The sequence below is a fragment of the Bemisia tabaci genome, chromosome 1 (genome assembly GCF_918797505.1).
Source record: "Bemisia tabaci chromosome 1, PGI_BMITA_v3".
NCBI lineage: Eukaryota > Metazoa > Arthropoda > Insecta > Hemiptera > Aleyrodidae > Bemisia > Bemisia tabaci.
The window spans coordinates 33,776,643-33,789,331 of record NC_092793.1 but is presented as its reverse complement, the minus strand read 5'-3'; the positions used below and the strand labels follow the sequence as shown (position 1 = coordinate 33,789,331).

Genomic DNA, 12,689 nt, shown 5'->3' with positions numbered 1-12,689 from the left:
CATGATGATTTCTTGGTCTTTTTTCGCCCCCTTTATTTTCCTTATCGGCTCTCTTTCTTCCAGATTCATCTCGAGAACTTCTTGATACACGCTTCTTAGCTTTGATGTAGAGGTCGTTGTTTCTAGTGTGCTCGCCGTGTTCTGCTCTTGGGGAGTTGTTTCGTGTTCTGGTTCTGGAGATGGTATTCTTAGCTGCTTACTTCTTCTGGGAGTTTCGTTGGTTTGAGGTGTGTTTGGCGTTGACTCTGATTCCCTGGTGTCAGTTGGATCATTCCGTCTCGACGGGCGATTCTCGTCGTTTGTGGCATCACCTGGTGAGCTTTCAGTTGTGTGTTGGTCAGTGGATGCTTCTATGGTGGAGTGAACATCGTCTTTAATTTCTTGAAGCTGTTGTTCGGTTAGTTTTTTCTTGTTCTCGATGTATCTTCGTTGCGTGGCTAGCTTATTAGCGTTGAGATGCAGGCGGGCATTAGGGTTTCGTTGCCTCCATAGCTCGTAGGTGGCCTTTATGTTGTGGATGCCCGTGTTTTCCTTAACAAACCAATGGCACCATATGACTTCTTTGTATTCCTCTTCGGTCCATTGTACTCTCTGGATGTGGTTGGCTGCATTATTCATTGTGGTAGGGGAGTTTTGGTTGTTATTGGTATTTTGGGTTTTTCTGGTGACACCCAGTTCACATTGTGTTGCTAGGTTTGCGGCTGCATCAGCTTTGATTTCTTCAATTTGTGCCTCACTTAGTTTTTGGTTTTTCGCAATGAATCGTCTTTGTGTGGCGAGCTTGTTTGCATCGATATGCGGGCGGGTGTTCGGATTCCTTTTTCTCCAGAGGTCATAGTTGGCGTTTATATTGCAGCTTTGAGTGCTCTCTTTGATGTACCAGTAGCACCATATTATTTCTTTATACTCTTCTGTGGTCCACTTCACTCGCTCTGTTGCTTGCCTACGCTGTGCGTTTGTGTTCTTACCGGCCGGGCTAGTTGGTGGTGGGCTTTGGGCCTGTGGTGTTTGATTCAGCTGATTCTGCTGTTTCTGCGTTCTTTTCCGTGTTGTCCCAGAGACCTGAGTCAATTCTTCTGCATTATCATCGGTTCGGTCGGTTTTTCCTTTGTAGTTTTGGGTTTTTCTTGCTTTAGAGTTGCGCGTTTCCATATTTGTTCCCACGAGTAAGATGAGGATTTAAGAGGGTCCACCGTAACCTCTTTCCGGGTAAGGCTATATTAACTCTGGGAGGGCGCCTGGTATCCCAGGGCTCCGTAGGTCGACACCAACATAAGCGCCCTGGTGCCAAGGGACCCGATGGGCACGGTTCGCATAACACCCCGGGTTGGGCTTTTCATTAAGTACTCCTTGGCACATAGAGTGTGCGTCCAGAGTAACTCGGGAAAGGAGGTGCGTCAATACCCCAGACCATAGGCAGTCCTCCCTGCAGATTTATTATTATTATTATTATTATTATTATTATTATTATTATTATTATTATTATTATTATTATTATTATTATTATTATTTTTCATATTCACTGCTGTCACCAGCTTTGCTGGGTTGCTTTAAGCCCTCACACAGGGGCAAACAATGCTCCTAGGTATGAGGCTGTTTGTGGTTTGGGTGGCCGGGTGGTGGTTATTTCACTCCCCCTTGGGGGGTGGCTCGTCACGGACTAAGATACCTGTTTTAGGAACCGAGGCAGGGTAGGTGTCTGGAGGACGCCTGCCTAAAGGTTTCTTTCCTGAGGTGGTAGGTGGTAGGGGTGTTTTTGGTGTGTGGGAACGTTCTAGGTGTATTCGCGCTGCTCCACCTAGCTTAAGACCTTCCGGAGGATTCTGGCAGTGCCTAACACAGCAGACTTCTGGCCAATACTAGGGAATGTTTCCCAGGGATTTCGTTCTTCAGTTTAGTCCAGTCTTTAGAGACTGCTCCGGTAGCTCCTATCACAAAGGGTATGATTCGGGTTTTGGTCTTCCACATCCTACTGATTTTGATCTCTAGGTCTTTATACTTTAGTTTCTTCTCAGCTTCCTTTTTTGTGATGTTCCTGTCTGCTGGGATAGAGACGTCAATCAGCAGACACGTTTGGCCTTTCCTACGTAGGATGATGTCCGTCTGTTTGCCTCAACAGTTCTATCGGTTCTGATAGGGAAGTTCCACAGGATCGTTGTCTCTCCATCTCTGGTTGTTGCAGTGTTTTTCGGTTTGTGTTCATACCATTTATCTGCGTCGACTTCGATTCCATATTCTTTGCAGAGGCTGTAGTGAAGTTGGGTGCATACTCTGTGTGTCTCTCGATATAGTCCTTTTGGGCTAGAATTGGGCAACCTGATGTTATGTGCTCAATGGTTTCTTCGAACTGGTGACAGATTCTGCATTTGCTATTCACATGTTTCTTGTGGATTTTCCTCTCTCGGTACCTTGTGTTTAAGGCTTGATCCTGTGCCACTACAATTAGGCTCTCTGTTTCTGCTTTTAGTACACCTTTACTGAGCCAGATGGTAGAGAGATTACTCTCGATAGAGTCATTTTCTAGCATCAGTGGATACTGCCCGTGCATGATCTTTCCTTTCCATTTGGTTCTGATGCTTTCTGAGATTTTTTTTGATTTTTTTGCTTCCTGCTGTTTATGGGGGCCACTTCAAAGTTTTCTCCGAGCTCGGCTTCAAACTTGTTTGCTTCTTTCGCAATGTGGTCTTTGTCTAGAGCAAGGTTGACGGCATATACGGCTTTGAGAAAAGGGTCTTCGTTTTTTTTTTCCTGGAGGTAGTACTTCGCATTGATGATGGAAGATTTGTATGTTGATTCAATTTGCCTAAGTCCTCTCCTCCTAGTTTTCTGCTCACGTATAGCCTGTCAACGTCTGCGGATGGGTGGTGCATTTTATGCATTGTCAGACATTTTCTTGTTTTTATGTCTAGCGCTTTTATTTCTTTTATTTTCCAATTCAGAATTGCAATCCGTACTGTAGAACGGGTACGGCTAGCGCTCCGATTGCAGTTATCTTGTTTTTTTGCCGTTAGCTCTGTCTTTAGTACTGCTCTTACTCGACGTATGTATTCTCTCTTTACCTTTTCTTTTATTGTCTTATGTTGGATACCTGTACTTTCTTCCATTCCGAGGTATTTGTATGTTTCACCTGGGTCTAACTGTCGGATGCTGGTGTCGACGTCTATATCCATGTTTTCTCCGTGGATGTATTTACCTTTCTTGAAGGTTACCTTGGCACACTTATCTAGGCCAAATTTCATACCTATGTCGTCACTGAATTCTTTCACCGTCTCGAGTTGATTTTGCAGTTTCTCGTCGCTGCTGCTGAACAGTTTCAGATCATCCATATACAGGAGGTGCGTCAGTTGTTTATGGCCTGCCTTGATGTTATATCCATTGTTCATGTTGTTTAGTCGTGTAGAGAGGGGTATTAATCCAACGCAGAACAGAAGCGGGGAGAACGCGTCTCCTTGGTAGATTCCTCGTCTTATTTTAATTTCAGAGGTGATAATTGTATCTGTTTTTCCTCTTAGTTGGATGCATGTTGACCAGTGCTCCATCATGTTCTTACAGGCGTTTACTATATTCGGGTGCACTCCCATGAGTTCCAGTGCACGGATGATCCAGCTGTGAGGCATGCTGTCGAAGGCTTTTTGGTAGTCAGCCATGCGATCGATAGTTCTTCTTGTTCTTCTGCAGTCCTCAATGATGGTTTTGGATATTAAGAGTTGGTCAAGGCACTTTAGCTCCTTTGCGGCACCCTTTCTGCTCTATAGGGAGTAGTTTGGCACTTTCTAGGTATTTGTACGTTTTTCCGGCAAGAGTGCCGTGAAGATCTATACGCTATGTTGAGGCAGGTTATGGGCCTATAGTTTTTGGGATTTGCCGTTTCTCTGTTCTTTGCTATCAGATATGTAGTCCCTTTGGCCAGCCATGGTGGGAATTCTTTCCGTCAGTAATTTAATGTACTCGGCTGTTAGTACTTATGGATGCTAGGGATTTTTTTGAACCAGAAGCTTTGTATCTTATCTGGGCCGGGTGCTTTCCAGTTTGCAAGGTTTTTTATGGTAGTTATCAGTCCATCATCACCGAGATTATTATTATCATTATTATTATTATTATTAATTATTATTATTATTATTATTATTATTATTATCATTATTATTATTATTTATTTTTATTTATTTTTATTTTCACCCTAATGTATGTGGCTTCCCAGTTCATGCCGGGCTGGGCCTAGGGCATGAACCTCTACTTTATATGCTACGTGCTTATTAGTATATCATAGAATTTTTTTTTTTTTTTTTTTTTTTTTTTTTTTTTTTTTTTTTTTTTTTAAAAAATATTATTATATGTATATATGTACATGTGCGTGTATGAGATACTTTTGTTTTAGAGCGATAAAAATTTCCGCACCATATTGCACGTGCTTGAAATTACAGCTTTTTGCATTCTCTGCATGATGTTCTCCTGATGGACCTCCAATTGTCTCAGTGCAACACTCAGCTTGGTTGGTATTAGAGTCCCTTTATACCCAGAGTTACGACAACTCGATTATCAGCTGACTGACAGCCGGCCTTGGCTGGCCATGGAGGCCGAAACGAGTGCACCCAAACGAACGATATTGAGGGATAAGGATCAGGAATCCTGCGATGTCTGTCACACAAAAACAACAAACATCAACAAATTGATCAATTAAAAAGAAAATGAGATTGGTTTGTGAATAATTTCTTGATCTATTTTCATTTTGAACCGATGGAAATAACAATTTACTCTTGATAAACCACAATTCGGTAATATTTTCATTGTTCTTGTTCCCTACGAGGTACCGCCATCTTGGTGCACTCTTTCGGCCTCCATGAGCGAGAACCAATCAGAATTGGATTTTTTTTTAGGCCACTTTCAGCCCAACCCTGGCCCAACCAAAAGTGAGTTGTCGTAACTCTGGGTATAAAGGGACTCTAGTTGGTATTACACCGGTGTTCGAGATTACGATTGGAACAATGCGGACTCCTTGCAGCTTTCACATGGCCTTAATTTCATTACCTAGATCCACGTTCCTTTCTATTTTTTCTTGTTGCGTTTTCTGCAAATTGTGATTATTGGGGATTGCTGTATCCATCAGGCAGGCTATTCTTTGGCTTTTGTTCACCAGAATTATGTCGGGCCTGTTATGTGGGGTGGTCTTATCAGTGATTACCGTCCGATCATAATAGAGCTTGCATTTATCGTTTTCTAGCACAACTTCTGGAGTATATTTATAATACGGCGTTTCCCTATTGATAAGCTCGTATTTCATGGCTAGATTCTGGTGTAGAATGTTGCAGACTTGGTTGTGCCTCTGAAGGTAGTCCAATTGTGCCATGGCCGAACAAGCTCCGATAACATGTTGTACTGTTTCAGGTGACTTACAGCATTTTCTGCAGGTGTCATCGGCTACATTTGGGTCTTTGATTATATATTTGGCGTAATTTCTCGTGCAGATAACAACTGAATGATAAAACCGTCCATGCAGCGGCTTGGAGACCCATGCTTCTAACTGGCCAGCAACTGGATCTGAGGGTTGTTCTTCATTCAGATCGTGACAAGCGAGGCGCAAAGGCGTGTAGGATTTGTCTATGGCATTTACTGCAGCGTGCAAAGGGTGTGCAGCGTTTTTATTATTATTATTTATTTCTTGTCTTCGACGTACACAGCCCGAGGCCGGGGCTCTCTCAACTTCTCCCGGCGTTTTAACGCTAAGGAGAGTCAAATTTGAGTCTCCCTACAACCAACTCATTAAAAAAGCAAAACATTTTAAAATCGTCTCAGAGCTAAAAATTTAAAAAATTTAAAAAGTTCGAGGTTAAAAATTCACAAAATGAAGTCAAAAGTACTGCGTTTCAAATGTGAAACCGATTTCAATATACTTGTCGCAGGCAATCAGCAGTCGCCGTCAATTTGCAAGTGGCATGCTTTTTAAATCGTCATAATCAGAGCATAATGCAATAATTCTTATCGTCATAGCAAAGGTAATAGTGGTAAACAACTTTAAAAGCACGACTTCGGCTGCAAGCGCCTTTAGTAACCGGTTATACTCTCCGCTTTGCCTGGGAGTTAGTTTTGTTGCGTGACCAAACCAAACCCAACCAAGATCACTGATTTCACTACAGGCACTCGCACGTGTGCTAACTGGTACTATGCATCCAAGGAGAAAAAACGTCTGTTTGAAATCCAAGCATAATAATCACTCCTTTCTACCTAGTTTCTTTTCTCCTAAATGTTTACATTGTCTTCACTAAATACAAAGATATGTAATTTGCCGACGGTTCTTGTTGTCTGCAACTTATCAATGGTTTATTTGAAACAGTATACTTTAAACTTTATTTTAAAGATGGCGGAAAATTATTTGCGGCACGAACAGATCCGAATGACTGATCTCAAGATTTAAAGTTCGATTTTCCTAAAAGAATCCACCTAATGGTTAAGATTTAAAATACATCGATCGTGCCCAAAGTGCCTTGCACCAATCCCGAAGATCCTTCTTATTAGGCTGTGAGTTGTGCAATGCCGCTCAGATTGTATAAGGGCTTGTATAAATTCCATAGTTAATTAATAAAACACTTTAGAAAAGAGGTAAGAATTGTATTATCAAAGCCAAAAACACCAAACACTGAAACTACTGTTCGTATTTCGCGGGCAAATGAGCAGTAGCAGGGGTTGCCTACCGACATTTCGCATTAGGTCGGTATGTGTAGGCGGGAGCCTCTGTATCTACCTCGGATGATTGGAACTCTGATTGGAACTGAAACGACTGGGGTTAAGTCACCACTCGATTTCTTTTCATTTTCTCAGTTTCACAATTCAAAATGGGCCTGTAACGGCCCAAAACGTTTTGCCTATTTAGTGTTTGATCCTTTTAGCTTTGTCCACCCATTTCTTGCTTTTTCCCCCTTTGTATGCGTATTTTCTGACAATGTCTTCACGTGCTTTATCGTTACTTGAACACTCGCTAATTATTCTCATAGGAAGATTTTCGAGTAAATATCCTATCGACGTTTTCAAATCGATTCGATGCGAATGAAATACCAAGTTACTCAATCTGAACATTACTGAAAAGCGTATGCCTCCTTTCTACTAGGATATTGACCAATCTTTGAGAGCAATATTACATTCAATAAGGGACTAATACTTGACCAAGAAAGTATCAACATCCTTTCACAGATATGTGTTTTATGTGCAAGTAAAAACAAGACGACGGTCCCAACGTTAAGACGTTGGAGAGCGTTCACCGTAGCACCTCGTCAATATGTAAAAGTGGTTTTGCGCGGACGGAAGAGAGCGCTGCAAGACGCTTTTGAACTAAACGTGGAGCGTAACCTAGGAAACATACATCTATATTAGAAACTAGTCGTGATTAGCTCGCTTTGCGAGCTGACACGTCTAGCCGGGGAGTGCCCCTGGACCCCAGTTCTACGCTTCGCGACGAACTTGCGACTCGCTCCGCGAGCCGCCACCGCCCCGCACAGTTTTTAACATTGATGAGGAGACAACATCTATGTCTTAATCTTCTTTTTCACCAAGTTTTACAGAAATTGATGTTCTAGGAGTCCGGACCGCGTTTTCGTGCGGGGCCGCCATCTTGGATTTGGAAATGATGAAAATCTGACCAAAAATGCGAGTTTTCCGTCAAAATACACCTCTTAATGCCGAATTTCACAAAAATCGATGGATCGGAAGCCAAGATAACAACTTAGACCACGATCGCCATTTTTGATTTTTGAATTTTGAAAATCGGACCTAAAATTCTAATTTCCCGTCGAAATACACCTCCTAATACCGAGTTTCACAAAAATCGATCGATATCAGGAAGCTATGTAGCATTTTAGACCACGATCGCCATTTTTGATTATTGAATTTTGAAAATCGGACCTAAAATTCTAATTTCCCGTCGAAATACACCTCCTAATACCGAGTTTCACAAAAATCGATCGATATCAGGAAGCGATGTAGCATTTTAGACCACGGCCGCCATCTTGAATTTTTGAATTTTGAAAATCTGACCAAACATTCTAGTTTCCCGTTGAAATATACCCCCGGATACCGAGTTTCACGAAAATCGATCGAACAGGAGCCGACTTAGCATTTTAGGCCACGTCCGCCATCTTGGATTTTGAGATTTTGAAAATCCGACCAAAAATTCGAGATCCCCGTCGAAAAGTACCCCCAGATACCGAGTTTCACGAAAATCGATCGAACAGGAGCCGACTTAGCATTTTAGGCCACGGCCGCCATCTTGGATTTTGAAATTTTGAAAATCTAACCAAAAATTCGAGTTTCCCGTCGAAAAGTACCCCCGGATACCGAGTTTCACGAAAATCGATCGAACAGGAGCCGACTTAGCATTTTAGGCCACGTCCGCCATCTTGGATTTTGAGATTTTGAAAATCCGACCAAAAATTCGAGATCCCCGTCGAAAAGTACCCCCGGATACCGAGTTTCACGAAAATCGATCGAACAGGAGCTGACTTAGCATTTTAGGCCACGGCCGCCATCTTGGATTTTGAGATTTTGACAATCCGACCGAAAATTCGAGATCCCCGTCAAAAAGTACCCCCGGATACCGAGTTTCACGAAAATCGATCGAACAGGAGCCGACTTAGCATTTTAGGCCACGGCCGCCATCTTGGATTTTGAAATTTTGAAAATCTAACAAAAAATTCGAGTTTCCCGTCGAAAAGTACCCCCGGATACCGAGTTTCACGAAAATCGATCGAACAGGAGCCGACTTAGCATTATAGGCCACGGCCGCCATCTTGGATTTTGAGATTTTGAAAATCCGACCAAAAATTCGAGATCCCCGTTGAAAAATACCCCCGCTTACCAATTTCCTCAAAAATTCGTTGAAAAATACCGCCTAAAACCTTATATTTCGTCTTTAAGGCAGTGACGTCACGCAACAGGATTGAACCTGTTCGGCGCGATGCGCGTTAACAACCGCGTATCTCCAATGTTATACTATATGGAGAAACAACTTTTCGCTCTTGCGGGCGTCCTAAGCAGCGGATTTGAGTGGGAATAATTTTAATCAACTCCTCATTACAATAGCTAAGCGTGTACCAATTTTAAAGGAAATCGCTTCGGCCAATTTTTATCTAGGGGGGGCATAGTGAGTGGGAACAGCAGCTTTATATAGAGTAATAATGACTTGTCTTCATGGAGTAAAATGTAGGGGTCATTAGTGAAGGGGCACTTTGTACCGAACAATTTTTTAGATCTCCGACGACTAAAAATTTGAACGATCCTTGAAAGAGTCATTAAATAAAAGTACGTTGCAGAGTTTTAAAACGTAAAGATATTAATTTCTCAAAGACAAGCCTACAGGCATTACATAAAGTGGACAAACTAGGAGAAAAAAGGTAGAAATGATACATAAAAAAGATTGAGAAAATAGGTATTACTTCCTGCCACAATAAATGGCGCCGATTCCCATGGAGCAGTGGGGGCCTTAACCAATAATGGATACACCAGTATCACACCCGATGCAAAACGACGGGAAAGAGCGTACACTACTAACGTGGTGCACGCTCGAAAAAAGGTTCCCTTTTGTGTAACTCGCCGCTCGATAGGATGGATTTGATCAGTGTCAGCCTCAATTTGTCCTTCGCTCTTGTTTCAGGTATGTGCAGCTCTTTCAGTGTTTCTGCGTTTCAGCCGCCGACCGTAGCCCAGCGCGGTCGGACTCGTTCCGCGACTTACCAACAGGGTACGTATCAAAGAGCTACACTAATTAAGCTAAATATAGTTTCAGCTGCGCTTAGCATCTCCGATACAGCCCTCGCCCCTCCCGCAGGGCGGCCCCGGCTCAGGCCCAGGCCCCGCGGGGTTTTCGAACGAGCTCCCGGTGAGCATGTTGCCAGTTTCCCTGTCGGAATTCCATCGTCTTATGTTAGGTTTAGGAAAAATCCCGAGGGTTTGTTCCAACCCTAACGGCAACGCCTCTTGGCAGCCATCCTCCTCCAACCCAATGGTTCCTAAACTCGCGAATGCTTCCAAAATCCCTCTGTCAAACGCTTTAGAATTTCAGGTGAATATTTTTTAAATGTGACCGATCACGGGGAAAAGAACCTTATAATTTGTTCATTGGAATTTAAAATTGAGCTATCGATACCATTAAAATTTACCTTGTTTATGGTTACTTTGAGTTATTTTTTCCGGCCAGATTAAATTAAAAGACTTGGTTGATGGACCTAATTTTTCGTTAAAGCGACCGAAATCGTCGGTTACTATGAGACTTTCGGGAATGAAGAAACTGTTTTGCTGACTCTTGTTTTCTCGATGTCACTCATAATCAGAGGTTGTGACTCGCGAGTGGCTAGCGGATTGAGCTACCACCAGTGCTATCCTCGTGCTCCTCGCCTGCTTTTCAGTTAGGTGGCAAATTTTTAACCCAAGAATTTGGTCCATGTCACCTGAAGAAAAACTAACCCAAAAAATCAGAACCGCTTATTCAGGTTACTTTGCGTGCTCTCCTCCCCCATATGAAAACATAATGTCGGTTACTTATCTTAATGTGCAGAGCACGAAGAGTGTTTCACGAAAATCCCCCCCCCCCCACCCCCTCAAACATTGAAACAAATTATAGGGGCTGCAAGTTTACAGGTAAGAAAATTTAGTTTCCAGAAGGAGCTATATTCAATTCTACTTTGGCAAGTCGAAAGACAACAATTCGCCTCCTATAAAATAGTGCAAAATTTGATCATTTGTCCGAGATGTCTCATTCTCTCTTTAGAGTAGGCTAGAACAAGTTTTCAAAATCATCTTACTAGCCACTTTTTCAAAGAAGTTCCGCTATGTTTCCTCGTAAAAAAAGATGAACTAATAAATGAATAGATAAATATATTAATTAATCCTACACAATTATACAATGTATTGTAATATTATATATATATATATATATATATATAGTATATATAGTGTGTGTGTGTGTGTGTGTGTGTGTGTGTGTGTGTGTGTGTGAGGGTGAGGGTGTGTGTGTGTGTGTGAGAGGGAACCAGCAGCAGTTAACCGAGATAAAAGTGTAACTGAAAACAACCAAACAACCTCCGTTTTCATTCGCTTAGACTAGAAACCCAGCCGGTTCATGTACATCTAGCAAACACCAACCGACCATTCAGCACCATTCAACCGGACACCACTAAGCATCACACGTCACATAGGGTCAGACATATCTTATAAATAAAAAACTGTGCAGGTTGAATACCCTCGAGATTGCCGGATATTGTGGGAACTCACAAATATCATAATCAAGGCATTCAACTACGAGGGGGGACCCAAAAAAAACCGGAATTTCGCTGTAACTTGGCAACAATGGAAAATATTCGGGTTCCACCGCTAGGAGGTGTAACTAGGAGCTATGAAGAGTCACTAGGCCAAATTTCAACATCGTAGCACATTTTCTTTCCATTTTGGCGAGACTTGGCTTCAGGGGTGTTTGGCGACTTCGTAGTTTTTTAAGATAGGTGATTTTCATAGGCTCTGTGCGGCTAAACTCTGTCAATTTTTGAAGTGAATGTTGCAGAGAACATAATTTACCTATAACATAAGTGAACAAATGTTTTTCTTCGTTTTAAAGTGTGATTTATTGTTCGAACGTAGGCTGAACGCCAAGCGGTCGTCACCGGCTAGAGCGCAAAATAGGGGATCAATTCGGCAACAACGCGTTTTATGCCGAAATTTTTCACAGCAATGTTCTGAATATTTCTGTATTACATCCAAGTGATATCTGCTAGTAGACGAAACAATTTTTAACCATGTTCATTTACAAAAACGCGATTTATTTCATGTTTTCAGCGGCTCTAGCCGATGGCGATAGCGGTTTAGAGCCATACAGGGGTTTCGGGCGATACAGACCATTTTGAAACTGAAAAACCGTAATTACACTGAACTTTTTGATAAGGCTTGTCCTTTGGAAGCAGCACTTTAAAAGGTTAACAGAGAAAACCGTATTTTTATCGAGCAAGAGAGAAAAATTTGAGCTCTAAGTGTTGTTACTGAAATTGACTCATCTTAAAAAACTACGAAGTCGCCAAACACCCCTGAAGCCAAGTCTCGCCTAAATGGAAAGAAAATGTGCTACGATGTTGAAATTTGGCATAGTGACTCTTCATAGCTCCTAGTTACACCTCCTAGCGGTGGAACCCGAATATTTTCCATTGTTGCCAAGTTACAGCGAAATTCCGGTTTTTTTTGGGTCCCCCCTCGTATTCTATTTGAACGTGACTAACTTAAGTACTTGAGGGAATGAAGAGCAATGAGTGCATGCATTTCAGGAACGGGTCACCCCAAATTGACTTTTCCATCTGCAAAAAAAAAAACAGTTTGAGCTCCTCAACCGAGCGGTGTTTTCTCCAGTTTTTCAAAGTGTAATTAACGTGCAACAGCTGAGCTGAAACGCTGAGATCGAAATTGTCATACTTTCAAATCGCAGAGACTGTTGCGGTAACGTTTCGTTTCGTTAGGTTGGTGTGTGATTTTATTTAATGGATTATTGTTCGAATTTGTCAATTGAAAATCGTTAATTCTTGGTTAGGAGTTAATTTCAAAAATTTGCGAGTAGAATCAAATAAGTTTTGCTCTACCATGTCTGCCAACTTTTTAGCCCTTCAAAATGGAAAAATCTGACATTTTTTTTTTAAAATTTGTTCAAAATTTTACGCTTAATCAGGTCC

General features: G+C 41.9%; 1 protein-coding gene and 1 long non-coding RNA gene across 7 annotated transcripts in view; one reads left to right on the top strand and one right to left on the bottom strand.

Annotated features, from left to right (window-relative positions):
- LOC109029726 (myocyte-specific enhancer factor 2) overlaps nucleotides 1–12,689 on the top strand; it is a 428,152-nt gene that overhangs the window by 259,975 nt on the left and 155,488 nt on the right. The window contains exon 3 of one of the 6 annotated variants that reach the window (XM_072300136.1): nucleotides 9,638–9,724. The exons of the other annotated variants lie outside the window; for them this stretch is intronic. The gene's annotated coding sequence lies outside the window, so the exon portion shown is untranslated. The remainder of the gene's footprint in view (nucleotides 1–9,637; nucleotides 9,725–12,689) is intronic. 6 annotated transcript variants of the gene reach the window in all.
- The window catches only part of LOC140224544 (uncharacterized), a 192,120-nt gene that overhangs the window by 100,849 nt on the left and 78,582 nt on the right, over nucleotides 1–12,689 (bottom strand). The gene's annotated exons all lie outside the window — the stretch shown is intronic.